Genomic DNA, 10,489 nt, shown 5'->3' on the forward strand with positions numbered 1-10,489 from the left:
TGAAGACACATAGCCTGGTAATGCTTTGAGATGCCACCATTAGCCTCAGCTAGAGAATACTGCTGCAAAGCAGTGTGGAACCTGAAGGTAAAACAAAGCTTCCTAGGTATCTGTGGAAACAGGCAAACCAAGGGGACAATTCATTTCCACAAGCAAAAGGCAATTATCCAGGGCTGGAACTCAGGTGCTAAATGTAGCAGGTTATGGCATTCTGTTCAGTGGGTGAAAACACTTAAAAAAACTCCTTCCTTGCTGCTAGGGGCTTTCCATGTGATAGGCTGCCCACACAGCTATAGATAAAAGGCCAGTGCTTTAGGAGTCTGGGAAGATTTAGAATGCTGCATTTTTGCAATATCTAGCACAAGCATAGACTAGGTGATTTCTTTCCTCTTTGGAACTGTCCAAGTATAGTTTGAAGCATTTTCAGACTCCTACTATGTTTTTTCATTCAATTTGTCTTCTTCCAGTTAACGGTGTGAGTCTGTTTAATATTTCTTTACAAGTTATATTTTTAGCCATCTCAGCACTCTTGCTCCACATCATCCTCAAAGCTGAGTAAGAAACTTTGGCTTGAGAACTCTAGGATATCCTTTCAGCATTATTCAGTGTTATTGAGGTTCAGTTACTGGAGCTCTACAACCTCTCACTAAATTACCTGTGCTTACAGTTTCCTTCATGCTTCTTTGAAGGTAGATCTGCTTATTTTTTTGTCCTCATATCATAGATTCATGGAATAACTCCATTTAGAAGGGACCTTGGGGCTGTTCACCCTCTCCACAGAGCCTGTTGATCTCTTGCTCACTCGTCCTGACAGTGTGCAGCTGCTCACCTCCTCTGCAACTCCTTTGCTTGCCAAAGCTCCCACTGCATGTCCTGCCACAAGGACACTGTCACTGTCCCCTACCTGAGCCCCAGGGCAGCAACCAGGCATTTCCTAGTTCTGTGCCTGAGACTTGGCATCCTTGGTTCTGTGGCATCCTCCTACACAACTCTACCTGAAATGAGGTCTCCAGTATGCTGAGGGCCAGGCTTCCTCCCAGGTAGGAGACCATGTCCCACGGTGCCTCACCACAGTCTCACGATTATGTTTATAAAACCTTTTTCGTTTTGGCTGTATATACATACCATTCATACGTTTTGGTTCTTCCAGCTGTCTGAAGAAGGCTTTTTCTACTTCTTCCTGTTCAGGTGGTCTGTAGCAGACATCCATCACAATGTCCTCTATGATGATCTACCTTCTAACCCTGACCCTTTAGCTCTCAGCTGGCTCACTGCCCTCCCCAAAACAGAGACACCTGCACCCTCCTTGCTCTCTCATATAAAGGCAACTCCCAGTTGTTCTGATTTCCCAGGAAATGTATGAGGTCTTGTCCCACCATACTGTCATGTAGACTGACCTTAATTGTGTGTGTACCATTAGGATAACCTCATTTCTTCTCCTTTCGGCCTTATATTGGATATAAGATCTCTTGTCTGCATCACCCCACATCTCTTCATTGCAATCACTTCCTCACTTGATTATAGGTCATCATCACCTCTCTCCTCCATCGCCTCTAGTGTAAAACTTCTCTTCCCCAAGATGGCCAGCACATCGTCAAAGACATTTTTTTCCCTGTTTGGTCAGAGGAATCAAATCTCTTCCCAGAAGTTCTTGACCCTCAGAAAGGCTTCCAAGATCTTGAAGACAAATCTTTGTTGCTACCACCAGCTGTGCAATCCTGTGTGGACATACAGGATTCCTCCACTTGCCTCAAGACCCTCCCCTCACTGCTGGTACCAAGAACACACTGCTTTGGCCTCCATGCCCTTGGCTACCACCCTTGGATCCATGTAGTCATGCTTGATAGGCTCCATGTGTCCCCTGACCTCACTGCTGCCCCATGGAAGAGCAGCAGGTGAAAGTCCCAAAGCAGACAAGACTTGGGAACCTCTACACAACATTCCAGATACAAAAAGTCCCTAGCAAACCCCCTCTAATTAACTTGCAGCCTTATCTCCAGGGAGGTCCCAGGATTTCACAGGTCTCGAAGCTGAAGGCAGTGCCTTCTGTTGGCTGCCTGTGTTACCTGTGCTGTCAGGTATCTCCTGCTCTGGCTGCTGGCAGTGCTGTGCACAAGGATGAAGGCAGCAGATTTGCACCTCTGAGGTCCTTGGGGCAGCAAGAGCACTCTGGGTGGGAGGGACTGTGCTGGCAGGGCCTGTGTCCTCACAGGGAGGTTCAGGCTTGGCTCCACAGCTGGGCTGGCCCCATCTTTGCCCCAGACCAGAGGAAGAGCCAGGCCCCATATGAAAGCAGAAGAGTTGGGGTTTTTGTGAACCTTTTCTTTCATTTTTCAAGACCTTTTTTGAATAAAAAGTTGCACTTTTTCTTCCCAGTACCATTTTCATTTGAATGGTTGGCAATTTTTTGTTGGTACTTGCCTAAAGGGAAAGCATACCCTGATGGGGAGGGGAAGTGCTTCAATAATAAGCTCGCATGCCATCGTGCCTAATATCCTTTTTGTCTTGTACAAATGTAGGTGAGAAGCTCCTGCCTTCGAGGACTGGCTGAAATCAGAAAGGAAAACCAAAAACTGTGAAGACTGTAACCTCTTTCCATGACAGAATTGAAAGAACAAATGAAGAACTATCATAGTTCAAAGTTTTGAAAAGAGGTAAACAAATTGGAAAAGTGTGGAGGAGATAATTCTGGACTTACTACATTTAAATACAGGCTCTGTTTGGGATTTGTTGGTACACCACTGATCTCAGAAGGCCTGTTTAGTGAAATGAAACACAGCCAGCCAAGTGCTTGGCTTAGCCTCTGTACTTCTCAAAACACCAGGAGGCATCTCAAGCAAACAAAAATTCAATCAGTGACTTTCCTACAGTCCAGACAAAACTTTTAAAAAGATGACAGTTCTAAAAACTGGATGCAGAAAGCCCTGGGCTGGCTGTTTGTCTGTGAGTTAGTTATGGTATGATTTAAACATAAATAGTTGGAGAGATGACTTTATTTTTACATTGAAAAAGTTATATCAGATGTGACTAATTGGAGATTAGAGGCAGGGAAGGGCTTAGAGGCACAGTAATTGTTCTTATCTGATCAGAAGGATCAAAAAAGAATCCCTTAGAGAGATAAATTTAAAAATTAGATGCTTGTGGCATATTGATCATACAACTGATTTTTTTCTGAATTTTTTTCAATTTGTCTGCTCAGCAGCAGCACTTTAAAAAAAAGATACAACTCTTCTTTCAGGAATAGTGGATGTGCTATCTGTCTGTGAAATATCTGTGTTTATAGGAATTTCAGTGTTATGGATCTGAGTGAATGATTGCTAACAATGATTTTCAATGTAATAATTTTGTTTCAGGACCACATTGACCCTTTGTTTAATGACTGAGGACACATAAAGACCCACTCAGACACTGAGTCTCCTGTGCCATCAAGCCCAGACTACTGAGGCCAAAGAGTGGGAGATCTTTGGGAAGCCCAGCACAGCTGGCTGGGCTAGCACCACCCTGCCTTCTTCATCTTCTGAAACCTGTCGCCAGGCAAAACTTGTGCCTGGGAATGTCTGAGCTGCTGCTGGAAGCTGGGGCTCTGGGTGAGCTCATCTGATCAGGAAAAAGAAAAGATGTTGCTGTCCACTTTATCTTTCCCTCTGTTTGTATATGCCAGTATTTCTGAAACAGGACCATTTTTTTTCTCTCTTACCACAAAATGTAATCCAAAGTGACTAAACTTACAGTTTTGTGATGGAGCATTGTTCAAAATACCCTTGGGAAATTCATCATAAAGGAACTTTAGTATTATACAGCCTCACTCAGGAAAAGCCTCTGGGAGGGACAAATCCTGGTGTGCACACAGAAGGCATTCAGAGCAGGTGATGTCCTGTGCCCAGGAAGAACAGCTGGCATTCCCTTCTTTCATGTGTGCCTTGGGATCTGCTGTTTTTTCGGTTACTATTAGATTTCATCAGAGGTACATAAAACTGGTAAAATGGATGAAGTCAGTGTCAGGCTGAAAAATTCCAAGTCCTTCTTCTTGAAGTAGAAGAGCGCTATTTCTTGATATGGGAAGAGAGATTTGAAAATGCTTTGTCTCTATGAAGTTTCCTTCCCAGCATTCCTGCTCTGTCAGGACCCTTCTATCACCCTGAGAAAGGGATGCCAGATACGCACCTACACGAAGCACTCATTTCCACAGAGCATTTCCCTCACACAAGGGTTTCCAAATCTTCCATTGTGCAGGCAGCTGCTTTGAGAGGCTGAACTGTTTGAACCTTGCTCAGGATCCACTCTTCTCCGTTTGCCTTCACAGCTGCACAGATGCTTTTCAGAGACAAACCCTGACCCTGGAGAGTGGAACAGGGCACTCCAGATCAGGACCAGCCCAGGCACAGGTTGGTTTTGTTCTGGGCCTATTTGGAGAAGAGTGAATGTTTCATATAGGCTGTGCCTTCTGTGGTGTTCCTCTAGCTGAACTCTCCCTTTTTAATGGATGCACAGCCAGCTCATACTATGCTGAGAGAGCTGACAGAAACAGCTGAATTTCCTTCTTTCCTTCTTGATTTAACTTCAGCATGGTGCCTGAGTTAGAAACACAAACTTGGTCCTCTCCTCAGTGTCATCTTAACATATTAGTTAATGAGCAGTCTCAGTGTTGAAGATATTTCTGTCCCAACTGCAGACTTTTCCAGAGGGGTATCTTGTTGATATAATCTGGCCAGTGCCAGATCTTTTCATTCCTCTCTGCTGCTGCTTTTGTTTCCCATTTCTGCTAACTAAGGACAGCAAAGCTAGCACCACTCTCTGTCCTTTTGCTTTTGAGGCATTGCAGTCAGTGCAAGCAGGATATAAAATGTATTTTTGTCTGCTGCTAGAAAATAGCACTCCATCTTCTCTGGAATTCATGTCTCACTACTCTATTCCTCAGCCTAACAGGTATTGTAAATTGATGTGCTACAAATACGAGTGAATCCCAGAGAAGAGAGGAAAGGAAGGGAGGGAGGGAGGGAGGGAAGGAAGGAAGGAAGGACTTGAAGTTTTAATCTTTTCTAATGCACCTCTAGAAGTAAAAAACATTTGCAGGTAAAAGTAGGACTGGTTGAACTTTCATATAATTACCAGATTGTGGTATCAGAAGAAGAATAATTTATCCTTTAGCTGATCTGAAGAAGGGAAAAAACCATGTTATCCCATTTCAGATATGAAGAACAGAAACATAAAAGCCTAAACTCTTCCTGTCCCAGTCTGAGCTTTCAACTGGGACAGCTGTGCTAGGAACAGCAGTGTTCCGTTTGGCGTTCATGGAGCAAAACAGGCACCTCAAAGAACAGTTTCCTAAAGCAACAATCATGCTACTTACACAAATATGCTCAACACTGGCAACTCATTGTTTTCACAATCACATGTAAGAATCCCAAAACCACAGACTGTCTCAAATCAGAAGACGTCAGAAAATGCACTCAGGAATTCTTCCATTTTCTGCACCTGTTAGGTAGAGGCAGGTCACAGATTTTCTTAATCAAAAGACTCAAAAAGAATTTTTTCAACCATAAGATTCTGGGGTAATCTGACATCTACTGATGTTAAGGTTTTTCAGGAAAAAATGGTGTGTCTCTCACAAGCTTCACACAAGACTAAAGATGGAGAGCTGGCAACTTTATATCTCCCCTCTCCAAATGCCAGATTTGAAATGCCAGTTTTCCAGCAGGGCTTCCCTTGCCTGGCTGAAGATGTTTCTGTTGTTGTTTCGTGCAGCCAGCCTGACCAATGAAGTGGTAATGCATGGCTGGCTGCCTGGCATCAGATGCTCCCCCTGCCATGTGCTCCTGCCAAGACTCCACACACAATTCGCTCTATTGAAAAGCCAGCTCATTTCCACTTCCAGCCAGCTCTATTCATATTCCTCTCAGAGTTAGTGACAATAAATATTATAAAATCACACAAATCCAGATGGTGTGGGTTGGAGTTGCCAGCTGTTCTACCACTTGTGAATTGCCTTTCTTGTCCTGCAGCTTGGCTTCCAGAGAAAGCATCTCATCAGTTTCCAATGGTCTCATTGCATTTCTTTACAAGCCATCCCCCATCCCCATCCTCAGATATTTGCAACTTTCGCTGTAGATATATATAAAGGAGAGAGAGGCAAAGCAAATTGGAGACAGAAAATCAAAGAATCCTTTACCTCAGAAACTGAGGATTATTTTTCAAATAACGACCTTAGCCTCTCAACAGCTTCCCAGTTTTCATGCATGAAAAGAGACCATTTCAAGGCTTCAGCTGATTTTCACTAATTCTCTCTCACAGGAGACTTACATCTAAAAGAGAAACAAAGGTTCTCTTATCTTGCTCATAGTTATCCTTCCAAAATCAGGAGAAAAACAGTGCCAAATGAACACAGAAATTGAAATGCTGACATGACCTGTGTGAACAGCACTGTGTAAATCCTAAACATTCTGACAATTACCCTGTTTTTCTGCTCTGAGTTTTTTTCCACGAGTTTTGACTCTTTGAGCCTGGGGTGGCATCTGCAGGCCCAATGCAGTCTGCAGTTGAGTGGAGCTACCATCCAAATGATTACCAGGGTTGGGAGAAAGGCTGTAACACAGCTATGGTTAATGGGACTGGCACCAACACAGACGTGAACATATGCGACTGCCACTAGTTTCATCCTCATATTGGGCTGTCCTCTGAGACTTTTTGTTGAAAAGGAATGCAGACAAGAGTGAGTGGAAGGCAAGGGAGGTGAGACAAACCCAAAGCCAAGCAGCAAGAACAAGGAAAACCCAAAGTTTCCCAGTAAGAATAGGGAAAGAGATAGCCTGAGGCCAGAAGTGCAAGTAAATCCACGAGCCATGGCCCATGATGTAAGTCAGCAGGCTCTTGGGCTGTGGAGCCAGAAGGGAGCAGGCACCAGTAGTGATGCAGATGCTCACAGCTGCTGCTCTGGCTGGTGCCATGGTCTGGGGCTGTGGTGGAGGGACAAGGGTGTTTGAGGAGGAAAAAATGTCCTCAGGGCTCTCCAGGCTGGTGTCTGAGACAGAGTGTTTTACCAGCAGTCTATCTCATTACATTTGCAGAAAACCCTATTCTATTTCTTTGTTTAATTTCCTCTTTGCCTTGTCTAGCCTCCAAATAAACAAAAAAGTAACAAAAATGAAGAGGCAGGTCCAGGCAAGCCATGAGCCAAGCCATCCAGATAGGTTCAACGAGGAGCATGGCTGGGCACAGGCAAAGCTTAGGAATCTGTGCCTGAGCTTAATCCCAGCTCCAGTGGAGATGCCCAGTGAGGGGTCTCATGATTTTCTCCCACTCAGCCTTTTCCCAGCAGTGTGATCCCATGTTACAGTGCTGCAATGGCTCAGGGCTGCACTTGAACACAGACAACCAGACCCCACATGGAATACTGCAGAGACATACTCAGCAAAATATGAAGAATCATAAGGATAGTTGTTCCACTAGGGCTTACAAATTTCCACCCCTGCAGAAATCCTGCTCAAGGTAGGCTCAGGACTCTTGAATAAAGCTTTTAGTGCATGTTACAAGAAGGTAAAATTATATTTGTAGACCCATAAGCACATCAGATATTGAATGCAACATAAGCCTCTTTTGAAGCACTCATCATTTTTACTTATCTCCATGTCAGTGACATCCAGTCAGTTCTGGATGAGAAAGAGAATAGGAGAGAAGGGCAGTGCCCACCTCTAGTCTATACACAGCCCATCTCACAATGGCATGAAAGCTCCTCTTCTCATTCTCAAGCCATCACTTAAAAAATATCCTTGAGTCAGAAACTCTCCAATTCAATACACTCCTTTCTGTGTCTGCTCTCTCAGTATCCCTCTGTGCAGAACCTTGTAATGTTTCACTAATTCCCAGCTGCCTCCTGATGCTGGAATTTTACCATCAGAGACTGCCCACAAGTGGGATATCAGAGGTGCTGGAAACATTTCACTTAATAGATAAAACAATTTAGGGTTGGAAAACGACCAAATTGGAGTTACCTGGTCACAAATTTGACATTTGATATGTTTTTTTAAAAATCCTATACTTTTATTTTATACCAAAGGATTCAGTCAGCAAAATCCTATTTTTACTTTTGTTCTTAGTCTGCTTATACCAAAACACTGGGATTTGTATAATTTCCCAAATTATTTCTGAAAAAAGTGTATGATGCTCACTGGGATTTACTCAGGTGCCAATGGGAGAGTCATCTCTGACACAGCTTTCATCCTACATCTAATTTCAACAAACATGTCCCAGAGGAGACAGATTCTATCCAGCAAAGATCCATGAACTACAGTATGACTTTTATTACATAAATTTATCATTCTTCTGAGTTTATAGTAAAAGATTTTTGAAAGTTCCGTCCAAACTCTGTCTTGAATTTACCTGGTAGGAGTCCTATTATCTCAGTAGCAGTGCAGCAAATGAGTCAGCAGAGGCTGTGCCACTGGGTATGGTACTCAATCATTGACATCTGCCGTGTTTGGGGACACATCTGAAAGAGGCAGCAACGTCCCCAGCCGTGCCCCAGGGAGGCACTCATGCTAGGTGGGTGTGACTCAGAAACACTTCTTAATTATCTGATGGTTGCAGGAGACTTCAAGATTGAAATGTTGTCAGCAGCATTTTATCCAAAGTGGTGAAAAGCTTCTAAAAAGCACTTTTGGGACATATTCTTGCCAGCTTTATGGCACTGGGCCGCCATTACCATAAACAAACTCTGATACCTGAGTGTGGCCTTCTGGGAAATTTCATATAAAGCCACAGGAAGGCTCATTTTTGCAGCCTCCTACGCCTCTGTCATTGGAAGCAATGGTACTCTCCACGTAGGCTGGGCCTGGGCTGGGCTCTCCGTTTCCCAAGGGATTGTGGCCTTCTCTTGCTGCTCTCGTTGTTGGCAAGGCTGTGCTGCCTTGGCACAGGGGTCACGGGTTTGTCACCATCCCTCTGGGTGAATGGAGCTTGGCCCCCAGTGGCTGCACTGCTCTAAAGGTGAGTTAACAGCAAAGGCCTTGAAATATGGACAACGATTGAGTAAAGAGGTCCCAAAACACAGAACAGTGCACAGGTGGGCTACTACCTGTCCTTTAAACAGGGCAATGTGGGAAGCTGGGAGAAGTTGCTTCTGCCTTGGAAAAGGGAGCAAGGAAAGGGAGCAGCTGAGCAAGGAAAGAACCGTAAGCAACAAGTACCTGCTTCAGCCTGGAATGTAGTGTCCCCTCCAGGACCAGGCAGGGTGTAGCCTTGGGAGGAGCTCAAGTGCTGGGAATTGCCTCAACCTTATAAAAGGGTCATATTTGGGGAGAAGGAGAAAAAAACCAGATGCTTGCTGTAGATACAGCTTTCCTCATTGAAGAACTGCATGTGATCACCTCGGCAGCAGTGCCTGAGGTCATGCAGGAGCACGGCCACCAGTGGCACTTACACAGGTCCCCTCCATGGTTGGGCACACAGAGCTCCTGTCCAGGGAGCATCACTGGGAAGTGCCAGCCTTGGGCACGGTATGGTGGTGGCTGAGGACGAGTAAGAAGCAACCACCAGTGGGGGATGTTGTTGATGTGTGTCAGCGTAACAAAGGGGTGTTTTTACATTTTTAAATGTTAAAAAAAAAAAAAAAAAAAAAAAGAAGTGCCATTGTCATGGTGTTCTTACCAAGAAAGAGAAAAGGAGAAAAGGAGAAAAATAGAAAGAAACTTAAAGAAAGAGTTAAAATACACTGTTCCAGAATAATCTTTTCAAACCAGACTGAAGAACTAGACTGCTCCTGAGCTTCCTCTTGATGCAGAAAAATTCTTCACAGACTTCCTAAGAGCACCTGTTAATTAGGTATCAGCATTAGGTGCCTTGTAGTTTAAAACAATTCTATTAAAATTCTGCATTTTCAGTTAACTAAGTACTACAGATCTGCCTACAATGGGACTGAGGGTCCCATGTAAAGATCCCAAGTCCTAGTTCTCAGAAGTAATTCAAGGCTCTAATTTCAGCTGCCAGTTTGGGTGCTGAGAATTCAAGGCTTCCTTGTGTAAGCTTTCAGAGGAAATTGGAGAAGTGAAAATATGAGGTTTCCTTTTTTTTCCTTTTCTATTCTGAAATTTGAAACAGCTGTCACAAAATGTTTATAACATAGAGCTCAATAAATGTCTAAACCTAGAAGGAACTATGCATGAATTATGTCTGATTTATACATTAAATAAAAATAGAAAGAGCCAGTTGAATTTTAAGCCCCCCCCCATTCAGTAAGACCAGAAAATACATCTATAGAACATTTCCTGCAAAAATGTCAAATGCATTGCATTTACAATACAAAAAAAAAAAATTTAAAGGCATTCTGCGAGTTTATCAGACAAGGTAAATACTTGGGCCTAATTAAACCTTCTTAAATTAGCTTCTCATAGTGAAAAATAGTTTTATTTTTAATCTCACCCCATAAAGTGCAGTCCAAGATTAAACATAAGGAAAGATCTGAGCTGCCATTAATTGCTGCAAGTTATGGCTCTTG

This window comes from Prinia subflava, chromosome 2, assembly GCF_021018805.1.
Source record: "Prinia subflava isolate CZ2003 ecotype Zambia chromosome 2, Cam_Psub_1.2, whole genome shotgun sequence".
In the NCBI taxonomy this organism is placed as follows: Eukaryota; Metazoa; Chordata; class Aves; order Passeriformes; family Cisticolidae; genus Prinia; species Prinia subflava.